Raw genomic sequence first — 15,459 nt, forward strand, 5'->3', positions numbered from 1 at the left:
GTTGTCATTCTCATGGATGAAATTATTGATTGTGTCTATGACTTGGTGTTTCACCCACTCATTCTTTAGGATTAGATTGTTTTGATTCCAATTAATTCTGGCCTATTTTCTCCTGGCCCTTTGTTATTTCCTGGCAATAATTTTTATCACATCATGATCTGAAAAAGATGCATTTACTATTTCTGCCTTTATGTATTTGATTTTGAGTTTTTTATGCCCTAAAACAATTTTCGTCTAGGTTCCATGTAGTACCAAAAATATAATATCTCCATTTAATTTTCTCCAAAGGCCTATCATACCTAACTTTTCTAAAATTCTATTCACCTCCTTAACTCTTATTTATTTTGTAGGTTGATTTATAACTTCTTTCTTATTTATTTTGTAGGTTGATTTATCTAGTTCTGAAACAGCAAGGTTGAGATTCCCCACTAGTATCGTTTTGTTCTCTAATTCTTCTTGCAGTTCTCTTAACTTCTCCAGGAATTTGAATGCTATATTATTTGATACATATATGTTTAGTATTGATATTGTTTTATTATCTATCATACTCTTTAGGAAAATGTAGTTTCCTTCTTCATCTCTTTGAATTAATCTATTTTTTGCCTTTGCTTGTTCTAACTTACTTCAGTTGTAGCACAGTAGATTCTGCTCTAGCCTTTTACCTTTACTCTGTATGTTTCAGAGTAAATGTATTTTTTTAAATCTTTTAAATGTATTTCTTATAAACAACATTGTATAATTCTAGTTTTTAATCCAGTCTGCTATCCACTTTTAAATGTGTTTCTTGTAAACGACATTGTATAATTCTAGTTTTTAATCCAGTCTGCTATCCACTTCTTTGTTATGAGAGAATTCATCCCATTCACATTCACAGTTAAAATTACTAACTCTATTTCCTGCCATTTTATTTTCCCCAAGTTTCCTTTCCCCCTTACCTCCTCCTCAGTGTTTTGCTTCTGACCACAACCTCCCTCTTTAACAGTCCTTCCCCCTTTCTTATCTCTTTCACCTTCTATTTCTATTCTCCCCTCTAGTAACGTCTCTCTTCCCTTTCCTTTTTCTCTTCTACTTCCCTGTTGGGTCGGACAAGTTTCTCTATGAAGCTGAATATATTTGATATTTTCTCTTTGAAGTAAATCTCATAAGAGTGAGGTTTGTGCTCATCCCCCTCTCTTCTTTCCCTCAATTGTAATAGTTTTTTTTTTTTGTTTGCCTCTTCATGCAATGTCATTTACTTCATTTTACCTCCATTTTCTTCTTCCAGTATAATCCCCTTTCCACCTCTATTTTCCTTTTTTTATATCACCACAATAAAATCAAATTAAATTCTATCCTCTAAGTATACCTCTAAACAAATAAAGTTCTCAAGAGTAAAACATATCATCTTCCCCTATAGGGATGTAAACTTTTTAACTTTTAAAAGAAACAGTCTTTTTTTTTTCTTTCCTTTATACAATTTTATGCTTCTCTTAAGTTCTGTATTTGAAGATCAAATTTTTTGTTCAGTTCTCATTTTTTCATGAGAAATAAATGAAATTCACCTGTTTCATTGAATGTTCATCTTTTTTCCCTAAAAGGTAAAATTTAATTTTCCTGGATAGTTGATTCTTGGCTTCAACCTAATTTCCTTTGCCTTTTAGAATATCATATTCCAGTCCCTTCAGTCCTTTAACATGGAAGCTGCTAGGTCCTGGATAATCCTAATTGTGGTTCCCCTATATTTTAATTGTTTCTTTCTGGCTGCTTGCAATATTTTCTCCTTAATCTCATAATTCTAAATTTAGCTACAATTTTCATTTTGGCATCTTTTTAAGGAGGTAATCAGTGAATTTTTTCTTTCTTTTTTTTTTTAAATTTAATTTTTATTTAATAATTACTTTATATTGACACTCGTTTCTGTTCCGATTTTTTTTCCCTCCCTCCCTCCGCCCCCTCCCCTAGATGGCAAGCAGTCCTTTATATGTTGGATATGTTGCAGTATATCCTAGATATAATATATGTTTGCAGAACCGAACAGTTCTCTTGTTGCATAGGGAGAATTGGATTCAGAAGGTATAAATAACCCGGGAAGAAAAACAAAAATGCAGATAGTTCACATTCGTTTCCCAGTGTTCTTTCTTTGGGTGTAGCTGCTTTTGTCCGTCATTTATCAATTGAAACTCAGGTCTCTTTGTCAAAGAAATCCCCTTCCATCAAAATATGTCCTCATACAATATCGTTGGCGAAGTATATAATGATCTCCTGGTTCTGCTCATTTCACTTAGCATCAGTTCATGTAAGTCTCGCCAGTCCTCTCTGTTTTCATCCTGTTGGTCCTTTCTTACAGAACAATAATATTCCATAACATTCATATACCATAATTTACCCAGCCATTCTCCAATTGATGGGCATCCATTCATTTTCCAGTTTCTAGCCACTACAAACAGGGCTGCTACAAACATTTTGGCACATACAGGTCCCTTTCCCTTCTTTAGTATTTCTTTGGGATATAAGCCCAATAGAAACACTGCTGGATCAAAGGGTATACACAATTTGATAATTTTTTGGACATAATTCCAGATTGCTCTCCAGAATGGTTGGATTCGTTCACAACTCCACCAACAATGCAATAGTGGCCCAGTTTTCCCGCATCCCCTCCGACATTCATCATTATTTTTTCCTGTCATCTTAGCCAATCTGACAGGTGTGTAGTGGTATCTCAGAGTTGTCTTAATTTGCATTTCTCTGATCAATAATGATTTGGAACACTCTTTCATATGAGTGGTAATAGTTTCAATTTCATCCTCTGAAAATTGTCTGTTCATATCCTTTGACCATTTATCAATTGGAGAATGGCTTGATTTCTTATAAATTTGAGTCAGTTCTCTATATATTTTGGAAATGAGGCCTTTATCAGAACCTTTAACTGTGAAAATGTTTTCCCAGTTTGTTGCTTCCCTTCTAATCTTGTTTGCATTAGTTTTATTTGTACAAAGGCTTTTTAATTTGATGTAATCAGTGAATTTTTTCAATGGCTATTTTAGGACAGAAAGGAATTATGTGCTTTTTAAATTTCACTAAATCTATTTTTAAGGAGTTTTCTTCAAACAATTTCTGTATTTCACTTTCCAAACTCTTCTAAAAATTTCTCATTTCCTTTCCCCATTTTTCTTCTAACTTTTTTATTTTTTGCTGAGGCAATTGGGGTTAAATGGCTTGCCAGGGTTATATAGCGAGGAAGTGTTGTGTCTAATACCAGATTTGAACTCAGATCCTCCTAATTTCAGGGCTGGTGCTCTATTCACTGAGCAACCTAGCTGCTCCTTCTAACTTTTTAAAGATCCTTTTTTGTATTCCTCCAAGAGAGCCTTTGAGAAGACCAATTCATTTCATCTTTTCATGCTTTACCTGGAGATAATTTACCTTTAGGGTCCTCAGGGTTTGAGATCTGTTCTCTGTCTTCATAAAAACTATGGTCAAAACTCTTTTCACTTTTTTGGTCATTTTTAAAGGTTGAAGTTTGCTCTTAGGGCAAAAAGGAGATTGTCCCAAGCTGCTTCTTCAGACAACAGTTACTTTACACTGCCAAGGAGCTGTTGCTGTTGGCTTCCTTCCCATGCTTAGTGGCATGACCACAATCCTCATTATGCTAGAGTTCAGGAGCTCACTATTTGCCTTTTGCAGTTGAACTGATCCAACCATTCTGGAGAACAATTTGGAACTATATCCAAAGGGCTCTAAAATTGAACATACAGTTTGATCCAGCAATATCAGTACTAGGTCTACATAAATAGATCACAAAAAGGGGAAATGGACCCACATGTACAAAAATATTTACAGTAGCTCTTTTTGTGACAGCAAATAATTAGTAATTGAGTAAAATAAATTTACTGATAAACTGAATAGATTCCTTCATGTGACAATCAATTGCAGAATTGTTGAAAAAGTTGTGGTATATGTATATAATGGAAAACTATTGTTTAATAAAAAAATGATGGGTCAGCATAATTCAGAAAAACCTAGAAAAACTTAGACAAGCTAGTGCTGAGTGAAGTGAGTAGAAATGTACACAGTAACAGCAACATTTTATGGTGATCAACTATGATAGACTTAACTCTTCTCAGCAAAGCAATGATCCAAGACAATTATATAGGACGCATGATGAAAAATGCAATACACATCCAGAAAAATAACTATATAGTCTTGATACAGATCAAACCATACTATTTTAACTTTTTTGTTTTTTTTTCCTCTCATATTTTTTTATTTTGGTCTAAGTCTTCTTTTGCAATATGACTAATATGGAAATATGTTAAACATGATTGTGCATATATGACCTATATCAGATTACTTGCTGTCTTGAGGGATAGAGGGAGCAAAGGGAAAGAGGAGAAAAATTTGGAGTTCAAAATCTTATAAAAATGGATATTGAAATCTATCTTTACATGTAATTGGAAAAAATACTGTTAGCAAAAAACAACTTATATAAAGATATTAAATACAAACATTTTAAAACTTCTTAAATTGCTTTACAGTTAAAATTCTTACTGACCATCTAAGGAACTCTTTTGCAGAAGTATTTAACACATGCTAAGTCCTAAAATTCTACTTCATATTACTTGCCTAATAGTATAGAGTAATGTATTGGTACCTATAGTTCTTGCCTTTTGAACACTATTCAAATTTAGCTGAGCACTAAAGCATAGCAAAGTTGGGAAAGGGGGGAAAGGGAAGAAATAATTTCAGGAGCATTTCAAAAGTCTTCCTATTTTAGTTGTATGCATATTTGCTTAGCTAGCTTCTCTCCTCACAATTTTATTCAAAGATTTCACTGTCAAAATCCCCATCCACTCAGTTCAGGGAAATAAATTATCAAAATTCTTAATTCCTTTGTGATTTAAAAAAGAATTTGGGAAAATAAAAGATAATTTTTCCCCATGAAACTTCCAGTTATCCCCTATAGAAATTGAAAAGAAAATACTTAGGGAGGATATGACAACCCTTTTCAAATACCTAAAGGATTATTATGAGAGGAAAAATTAAATTTAATTTAGTGAGACTTCATATACAGAAATAAGACCAATGAATTTAAGGTATTTTATTTTATCTATATTTTAGTTCAGTATATGGAAAAACTTCAAAATAAATTAACTGAAAAACTGAATAGATTCCTTCATGTGACAATGAACGTCAAGACAATATTCATTTGGATGTTTGTTTATCAGGGATATTATAAAGTTTCCAAATTGGGATGAGGAATTATACAAGATAATCTCTACACATCTTTCCCAAATCCAAGCTTCAGAGTTAAAATAAGGGAATGGGGCACAATATATTATTTTGTTTCAAGTACAGGGAAAAAAAGACAGAAATCCCAATCACAATCTCAAAGAAAAACCAATAAATACATGGTTAAAAGGGACAAACAGGGAAACTACATGTTTTAAAATACACCAAATACTAAACATATATGCACCAAATGGTATAACATAAATTCTTAAAGGAAAAGTTAAATTAATTACAGGAGGAAATAGACAGTAAAATATACTAATGGAAAAAAGAAATGATGAAGGTGATGGCATCAGAGAAAATATTGGAAAATTTATATGAACTGATAAAAAATGAAATAAGAAGAACCAAGCAAATATTGTACAGAGGAAGAGCCATATTACAATAATGATCAACTATAAAAGACTTTAGTTCCACTGATCAACAAAATGATTCAAGAAAATTCTAACAGAGTCATGATGAAACATGCTATCCACAAAAAGAAATGATAAACTCTAAGTGTAACAATTACTGTTAAGAAGCATAATTTTTTCAATTTTTTTTTGGCTTTTTAAAAATGACCTCACAGATATAATTGATATCATGCTACTTGCCTGCTCAATGGATGGAGGAGAGATTAAGGAAGGAAGTGAATTAATAACTAAAAAAAATTTTAAAAGAGTGTTAAAGGAAAAATAATACATTTATTTAAAATATTTAAATTAAATGTTGTAAATAGAAAATTAAATAAATGAACAAATAGCTAAATTTTAAATTAAAAAATTAAAAATCTTTGTAAAAGATGTTGGACATTATTTTTCAATAAAAAAATTACAACCTGAGCAGTAATTGAGAAAATAAGGAAACCTTTTCTCCCTAATAGTATTATTTCCTCTTTCATTGTTTTCAAAGTTCAAATATAGCTCATGTGATTCAGGATATCATGGCTATCCTACATGGATATTTTTTACCCTTGGGGTCCTCTCTTTAAAACCTCTCGCCCTCAAGATACTGATTATATAGAATATTCATTTGATATTACTTATTATTCTTCAGGTCATACATAATCTTCTAGGAACTCTAGCTTAAGAATTTCTCCCTATCGATCAAAAGTCTCTTGACTCAAGCTTTATGGAAACTGTAATATACAGACAAAACTTCCATACTGATTTTGATTAATACTCTATACATTAACTTACTCTCCTATCATTTATCATATATGAGAGAACTTTGTAAAACATGTTGGACATTATTTTTCAATAATTCATTATTCCCAACTTAAATAATAGGAAAAAAAACAAATAATTATCCTGATTCTAAAGATATTTATAATTAAAATGAATTTTTATCAACAAAAGCTCATTAGTACCTCCTCTCATTCCTTTCCATTCCCTGAATATTCATTTCTGTTTTGTATAGGCAGCTTTTTTTTAATATATAATTATATGTACATTTTTATTTTAATTCTCCATTTTTTTCTTTTTATGTTATTTTATACATTATTTTCCAATTGCTCTTATTGTGTGTAGATTACTAGGAATGGTTCATTTCTTCTGGTAAGTCAGGGGAATGTATATAGTGAAATTATTGTGATGCTAAAACAAAAATTTCAACTGCTGCCAATAAAGCTTTAAAGCTTTTTTTTTTTTTTAAAGAAAGGTGGAGAGAGGCACATTAACAGTGATTCATAGCACCATTATGAATAAGTGAGTAAAAGTGTTACAGATGTCATTTGAAATTACAGAACATGACACCTTAGTGAGTTGACATTAATTTTGCTCAAGGTTCCAGAACAAAACAGAAAAATCTCAGAAATGGAACCCATGTCCCTTAGCTCTCAGTAACTCACATTGCCTTCTACTATGTACACCTTTTCACTCAAAAAGTTTTAGTGATTTTCTGATCACATTTGTAACTTGTAAAGTGTATTTTCCAACTAAGTTTGTTTCTAAGGCCATAGAGATGGAGTCAATCTTAATTTTGTAAAAATAGAATTTGTTACTTTACTTCACCAAAACTCATATTCTACTGTTGCAATTTTATTGCATGTGTGATATGCATGTATACATACACAGATACACATACATCATATATCTATGTGTACATGGATGAATGTGCATACACATATAATACATACTATATATATATATATATATATATATATATATATATATATATAATTCCATTTGTATAGATAGCCATAAAACCACTTCTTTTCCAGGTGGTTTTCCTAATATGCAAAATCATCACATCTGGAGGTCATAGGCAACAACTGCTGCTTAGAGAACTACTAAAAAAGGTTTAAGCCTGTATATTAAAAGTATCTCAGAATGCCCTCAGCTTGTGACCCTTGGTGATAGAAAGAATAAATGTAATTGTATTTCTTAAAATGAATCTGCCACATGATCTCTTGCAGATATTTTTCTCTGCTCATCTTTTTTGTATTGTCTATATTAAAAACTAAACCTATCTCTTTTTTATTATTATAACTTTTTATTGACAAAACCTATGCCTGGATAATTTTTTTTTACAAAATTATCCCTTGCACTCACTTCTGTTCTCTCCCTCCCTTCACCCCCTTCCCCAGATGGCAAGCAGTCCTATACATGTTGAATATGTCACCATATGTCCTAGATACAATATATATGTGCAGAACCGAAGTTCTCTTGTTGCACAGGAAGAATTGGATTCAGAAGGTAAAAAATAAGCTGGGAAGAAAAACAAAAATGCAAACAGTTTACATTCATTTCCCAGTGTTCTTTCTTTGGGTGTAGCTGCTTCTGTCCATTCTTGATCAATTGAAACTGAGTTAGATCGCTTTGTCGAAGAAATCCACTTCCATCAGAATACATCCTCATACAGTATCATTGTTGAGGTATATAATGATCTCCTGGCAAACCTATCTCTTTTGCATATGTCTTTATTTTGCCAAGCATTTAGAAGTAAGTAGTGTCTATGTTTCTAATCAATTTACAAATCATGAAGATAATTTTGATTTCTGTACATATATCTTTACTGCCAAAACAAGTAGCTAGATTAACAGATAAGTGACTAATTGTTTCTCTATCAGCCTGTTAAAGATGTTTTGTCATGGAGGTGTTTCATCTAACTTAGATGAGAAGAAAATACAATGTTGATTCTGTAACTGAAAATGCATCTGTTTTCCTTTTTCTTTCTTATTAAAGCTTTTTTTATTTTCAAAATACATGCATGGATCATTTTCAACATTTATCCTTGCAAAAACTCCATTTTTTCCTATATATTAGAGAATATTGGATTTTGTCAAATATTTTTTCTGCATCTTTTGAGATAATTATATATATATATATATATATATATATATATATATATATATTTTAAATTTGGTGTTTGATATACACAATTATATTATTAATTTTCCTAATACTGAACCAGCTCTGCCTTCTTGGTATAAATACTACTTGGTCATGGTTTATTATCCTGGGGATAACTTGCTAATATTTTATTTAAGATTTTTGCATCACTATTCATTAGGGAATTTAGTCTATAATTTTCTTTTTCTGTATTGACCCTACTTTGTTTTGGTATCAGCACATATCTGTGTCATAAAAGAAATTTGGTAGGACTCCTTATTTCCCTATTTTTCTAAATAGTTTGCATAATATTGGAAGTAATTGTTCTTTAAATGTTTGGTAGAATTCACATGTAAATCCATCTGACTCTGAACATTTTTTTAGGGAGTTGATTCCTTTTTGTACATTATATCTAACTTTTTTAAAATTCTATTTACCACCTTAATTTCTTTCGTATTCATTTTGTAGTTTGATTCATCTAGTTCTGAGAGAGCAAGGTTGAGATCCCCCACTAGTATAGTTTTGTTCTCTAATTTTTCTTGCAGCTCTCTTAATTTCTCCTCTAGGAATTTGGAATGCAATACCACTTGGTGGATACATGTTTAGTATTGATATTATTTCATAAGCTATGGTAATATTTAACAAGTTGTTTCCTTCCTTATCTCTTTTAATTGGATTTATTTTTGTTTGTGCTTAACCTGAGATCAGATCGTTATCTCTGCTTTTTTTTTTTTAACTTAAGCTGAAGCATAATAGATTTTGCTCTAGCCTTTTACCTTTACTCTGTATGTATCAGTCCATTTTAAATATGTTTCTTATGAACATATTGTGGGATTCTGGCTTTTAATCCAGTCTGGTATCCACTTTCATTTTCTGAGAGAATTCATTCCATTCATATTCACAGTCAAATTTACTCTCTGTATTTCCTACCATCTAGTTTTCCCCAAGTTACACTTTGTCTTTCCTTTCCCTTTTTACCTCCTGCCCAATATTTTGCTCCTGACTACCTTCCTCCAACATCCCTCCCATTTTACAACCCTTCCTCCTTTCTTATATTTTTCCCCTTCCTATAGAGTGAGACAATTTTCTCTGTAAAGCTGAATGATTCTAATAGTCTCTCTTTGAGCAAAATCTGAAGAAAGTAAGATTCACACAATGCTCATCTCTTCCTTTTTCACTCCATTATAATAGTTCTTTTTTGTCTCTTTGTGAAATGTAATTTACTCTATTTTAACCACATTTCCTCTTCTTCCAGTAGAATTCCCTTTCGAACTGTTGTTTCTTTTTTATATCATCATAATAAAATGGAATTATACCTGCATCTTCTGAGTATATTCATAACAGAGCTTACAGATCTGAAGTTAAACATATCATCTTCCCATAAAGGGGTATAAACTTTTTAACTTTTAAAAGAAAGTTGTTTTTTATCCTTTTAACCTTTTTACACTTCTCTTGAATTCTGTATTTGAAAGTCAAATTTTGTGTTCACTTTTGGACTTTGGATGAGAAATAAATAAAACTCACCTGTTTCATTGAATGGCCATCTTTTTTCCTGACAGATAATGCCTTATTTTCCTGGATATTTTATTTTTCACTGCAATCCAAGTTCCTTTGCAATTGCCCTTTGTGATATTAGATTTTAGACCATTCCAGTCCTTTAAAGTGGAAGCTGCTAGTTCCTAAACAAGCCTGAGTGTGGCTCCTCAATATTTGAATTGTTTCTTTCTGGCTGCTTGCAATATTTTCTCCTGATCTGATACTTCTGAAATTTAGCTAAGATATTCCTTAGAATTTTCATTTTGGATTCTCTTTCAGGAAGTAATTGGTGAATTCTTTGAATGACTATTTTACCCTCTGGTTCTAGGACATCAAAGCAGTTTTCCTTGATTTCCTGAAAGATAACATATAAGCTCTTTTGTTTATCATGGCTTCCAGCTAGTCCAATAATTCTTTGATTTATCTCTCCTGGATCTATTTTCTAAGTCAGTTGTTTTTCCAATGAGGCATTTTACATTTTCTTATATTTTTTCATTTTCTTTGCTTTTCTTTGACTGATTCTTAAAGTTTCATTGAGTCATTCACTTCCATTTGTTCAATTCTAATTTTTAGTGAATTATTTTCTTCAGTTAGCTTTTTTTAAATCTCCTTTTGCATCTGGCCAATTGAGCTTTTAAATGAGAGTTTTGTTCATTGGATTTTTTTCCATCTCATAAAATCTATTTTGTGAGGAGTTATATGATTTTTCCATTTCACTAAATTTATTTTGAAGGAGTTTTTTTTTAAGATAATTTCTGTTTTCTTTTCCAAACTGTCTTCCAAAGTTCTAATTTTCTTTCCTCATTTTTCTTCTCCCTTTTAAGATCCTTTTTGAATTCTTCCAAGAGAGCCTTGTGAAATTGGGAGCAACTCATATCAACTTTTGGGGTTTCATCTGGAGACAATTTGCTTCAGTATTCTCAGGGTTTATGGTTTGTTCTCTGTCTCCATAAAAGCTATCTATGGTCAGAGTTCTTTTAACTTTTTTGATCATTTGTAAAGATTGAGATCTGTTGTTAGGGCAAAGGGAGATTGTTCAAAACTTCCTTTAGAAGCAACAGCAACTTTACACTACCCTGAGCCAGTACTGCTGACTTCTTTCTGGTGGTGGAGTACTGGTAGCCAAGTTTTGTGTAATTCTGGGGTTCAGAAGCTCATTATTTGCCTTTTGTATTTGCCTTTGATGTCTCACATTTAAACTGCTGATGCATTGGTTTCTGATCCAGAAGAGTAGTCAATGATGCTGTGGTTGGATTAAGGAGCCTCCTGGTAGATTCCCTGGTACCAATGCCACATAACCCCGGGGTCCCTGTCCTGTGCCTGAGCTTGGCAGCTTCTCCCCCTGCCTGATTGAAACAGACCTTTTCTGAAGTTCTTCCAAAATATCTTCTGCTGGAAATGTGTTACACTGCAAAGATTTGTGGGTTCTATCACTCCAAAACCAGTTCAAAGGCTTGATCTGGTGTTGATTTGAGGGACATCAGAAAGAGCTCAGATAAAGGCCTGTCCATCTTGGACCCATCCTTATCAGTGTTTTTCTATTTGACCTTCTGTCTATTTAATATCATGAAAATATCCTTGCCTTTATGAAGACTACTTAATATAGGACAAACTGAAACAGGTTTAACTAAAATAGAATGCTTTTGAAAATGGGCCTAGCAACAGATGGTATCTGTCTTAAGTATGGAAAGGCTCATCATCAGATTGGTTATAAGGTGATGAATTGGTTGTCTCTATCAACTTATTTAATAGTGATTACCAAAGCAATAGGCTTTAGGATTTTATTGTAGGTCTTCCTAATTCAACCTAAATCCTTAACTCATTCAGTACTCAATCTACTGTCCCATATAGCTAGATTCCTTTGCAGCTAATAGTGTGTTTCAATCTTCATCTTTTTTTGCTAGTAGTTTCCTTTAATAATAGATCACTGAGAATATATGTTGTTTCATTTTGTTTTGTTTTTAACATTTGTCACTCTTCTCATTACTTCTTCATTAACATCTTGATAGCTATATTTAAATCTCAGTGAAGAATGCTTATATTGCAGAATTGAATAAACTGTTTAAGAATTTATTTATTAAATACCTAGATGATCTTAAGTCAATCATTTAGCATCTCAGAACATTGTTTTTCTCACTTGTAACAGAAAGTTGAATTAAATGGTATCTAATTTCTTCTTCATCGAATACTATGATCCTTTTGTCACTAAATTCTTATCACTTCATTTTACTTAGATTACTACATTCTTTCCACATCATGACTTTCTCCTTCATGATTTTGTTGTAGTGTGGGTTGACATAAGAAATTAAATGAGAATTTTGTGGAAAGAACAGATGACATATGAAGGCCAGCACTTGACATAGAAAAAGTTTAGAAATTCAGAAATGCATAAAATATAAGCATAATATTGTATAATATCAACATAATTGTATAGTATTTACAATAAAGTACTATAAAAACTCCATTTAAAAAAAGGGAAAAATTCTCTTATATAAAAGGACAAATTTTTTTCAAGCATTTTCCAGATCAAGGGGGCAAGATACTTCTTAAGCCCTGTGTTATGAAAGGGATAACTGCACTTTCTCTTCCTCCTTTTTAATTCCTCCTTCAACTTCTGTCCTTTTCATTCTACCTCTCTTGTTTTTCCCACTTCTTTACCTCCTCGAGGTTTAAATCCTTTTCTTTCCTCAACTCTAGCCATTCTCTGAAATTTTCTCAAATATTCCAAATTTCTGCTCCCAGATTCAATCCTTGGCCTTTTTCATACTTGTAAAGGCATTCCAAAATGCCTTTTGCTTTGTCAGTTCAAGTCTTACTCCCTCTCTTTTCCTTCCCCATCGCAACTTTCTCCCAAGAAAGCCAGAAGTAGGAAGATTACTTTAAAGTATGTTAAATAGATCTTTATAAATAATCTGTGAGAGAGGTAAAGTATTTCTCCTAGGAAATTTCCTTTTTATAACACACATTGTTTTGTGAATCATGTTGGGAGAGAAAAACCAGAGCAAAAGGGAAAAAATCATGGGAGAAATAAAAATATATACATAATAAAGAAGTGAACATAGCATATGTTGATTTAAATTCAGTCTCCCTAGTTCTTTTTTCTGGATGAAGATGGCATTTTCTGTCCAAAGTCTATTTGGATTGCTCTGGAGAGGTAAAAATAAATTTTAAAGCAAGTGACTTTAGCTACATACTATAGATATAACAATTAAGACACAGTAAAGTGTGGATCTGGGCAAACTTTTTTGTAGAAGACATAAGTATCCTAACTTCCAAGATTTAAGGATTTTCCACTATTCCATGATATTAACATATATATATTTTGCCCACACTGTACCATATGTAGTCTAGAGCCATATATAAATCTAATTCAAGTGATTTAGCCCCTATGCCAATCTGAATGAAATCTATTTTCTTTCCATTTCTTTACAAACTAATCTAAATTTCCAAAGGTTTTGTGATTGCATCATGATGGATCACTAAGAAAAATAATCCATTCTGCCTTTTTCTCTTCCTCAAAATACCATTTTATGAGGTTAGAAAATTAAAAAGCTTTTTTGCAGCTGACATTTTCAGTTGGCATAAGAGTAAAAATTGACTACATCGTTTAATCAGGAGAAAGAAGGATTGCATGCTCTGCGCTAAAGTTTTAATGACAAGAGCTCATTAGGCTCAATGCTTTGATTGTAGGCTGTTTTCCTTATCCATTACCTAGTACACTTTACTTTTGAATAAATGTTCTGCCCCTTTCTTTTGTGAAGTTTTGCATTTGTTGCTGAGGTACAAACCTTGTGATAAAACAGACACTTGTCTTCTGTGCTTAAGCAAGTCAAGCATTAATCTGTGACAAAGTATTCTCCTAGATAAGCCACATCTCCCTGTGATGTGGAACATTTTCACAAATTCCTTTCATCCAAATAGCAATCACACCCTCTATGCATAAGTGCTAACCATGGAAAAGATCAAAAGTACCTAACTACATATAACTCATTCAAAAAGTACTAAGCAAGGTGTAAGACACTAGACATTCAAAGATGAAGCAAGATATATACCCTTGACTTCAAAAAATTATAACATATGGGTTTTTTTAAATTTTGCTCTGTTTTTAAGACCTAAGCCAGGAACATTTTTAAAAATTATCATAAACTTAGTAATACATAGTATATGTTGGTCCTATCTCTGGAAAACAATTTTAAAATAGGAACTTTATTACTATGAGTAGAAATTCATACATTAGTATTACCTTATATTATTAGAGAGGTTGTAATTGTTCCATAAGTCTCTGAACAATAAAAAAGGTCATCCAGAATACCTTATAGAGATACTACAATAGCTTTTATTATCTAACTCAAGAATTAGCTAGCTATAGCATACATTCTAAGGGTGAATTTTGAGATGATATTGAACATCATGGCCAAGAAGTAATAGTCAAATTTGTAAAATAAACAAAATGAACTTTGGTAATATCCCTCCACTACTAGACATATATTATATAATTCATTTTTCTCTTAAAATGGTTGTCAACATGGTGTTGGCTAATGATGGTTTGAGAAGTGACTTTTTATCATGTACATTTGCAGTTTTTAAAAGGTAGATTCTTTTTGTTAATAACTTTTTATTGACAGAACCCATGCCAGGGTAATTTTTTACAACATTATTCCTTGCACTCACTTCTGTTCTGATTTTTCCCCTTCCTCCTCCACCCCCCTCCCCCAGATGGCAAGCCGTCCTATACATGTTAAATAGGTTACAGTATATCCTAGATACAATATAGGTGTGCAGAACTGTTCAGTTCTCTTGCACAGGGAGAATTGGATTCAGAAGGTATAAATAACCCAGGAAGAAAAACAAAAATGCAAGCCATTTATATTCATTTCCCAGTGTTCTTTCTTTGGGTGTAGCTGCTTCTGTCCATTAAAAGGTAGATTCTTAAGGCTAAGAAAATTGTCAAAAAGAAAAGTAATGTTGCTATAATTCTATAATAAATGGAAATAAAGATGGTGATTTGGGTGAAAGGAAAGATATTCTTTCTACTCATAAACAGGACTCTAGCTACATATAGTTATAGACATTCTTTGAGTTGTAGTTATAATTGTAGTTGAGTTGTAGAATTCTTTGAGAAAAAGTCCATCCTATCACCATTTTCTTCCTCCCAACTATCCACTTATTCTCCTAAGAGCCCAAATCTACCAAATAGTTCCTAATATAATACTAGCTTCTAAGTTTTCCTACATTCAGAAAAAAATGGAGCATTCTCATAATTGGTTTCCTTTTTACTTTATTAAGACATACATGGAGAGAGAAGTTAATTTTCTCTTTATGGTTCTAAGAAGTACAAAATTGT

Source organism: Antechinus flavipes, chromosome 5, assembly GCF_016432865.1.
Source record: "Antechinus flavipes isolate AdamAnt ecotype Samford, QLD, Australia chromosome 5, AdamAnt_v2, whole genome shotgun sequence".
Taxonomy (NCBI): Eukaryota; Metazoa; Chordata; class Mammalia; order Dasyuromorphia; family Dasyuridae; genus Antechinus; species Antechinus flavipes.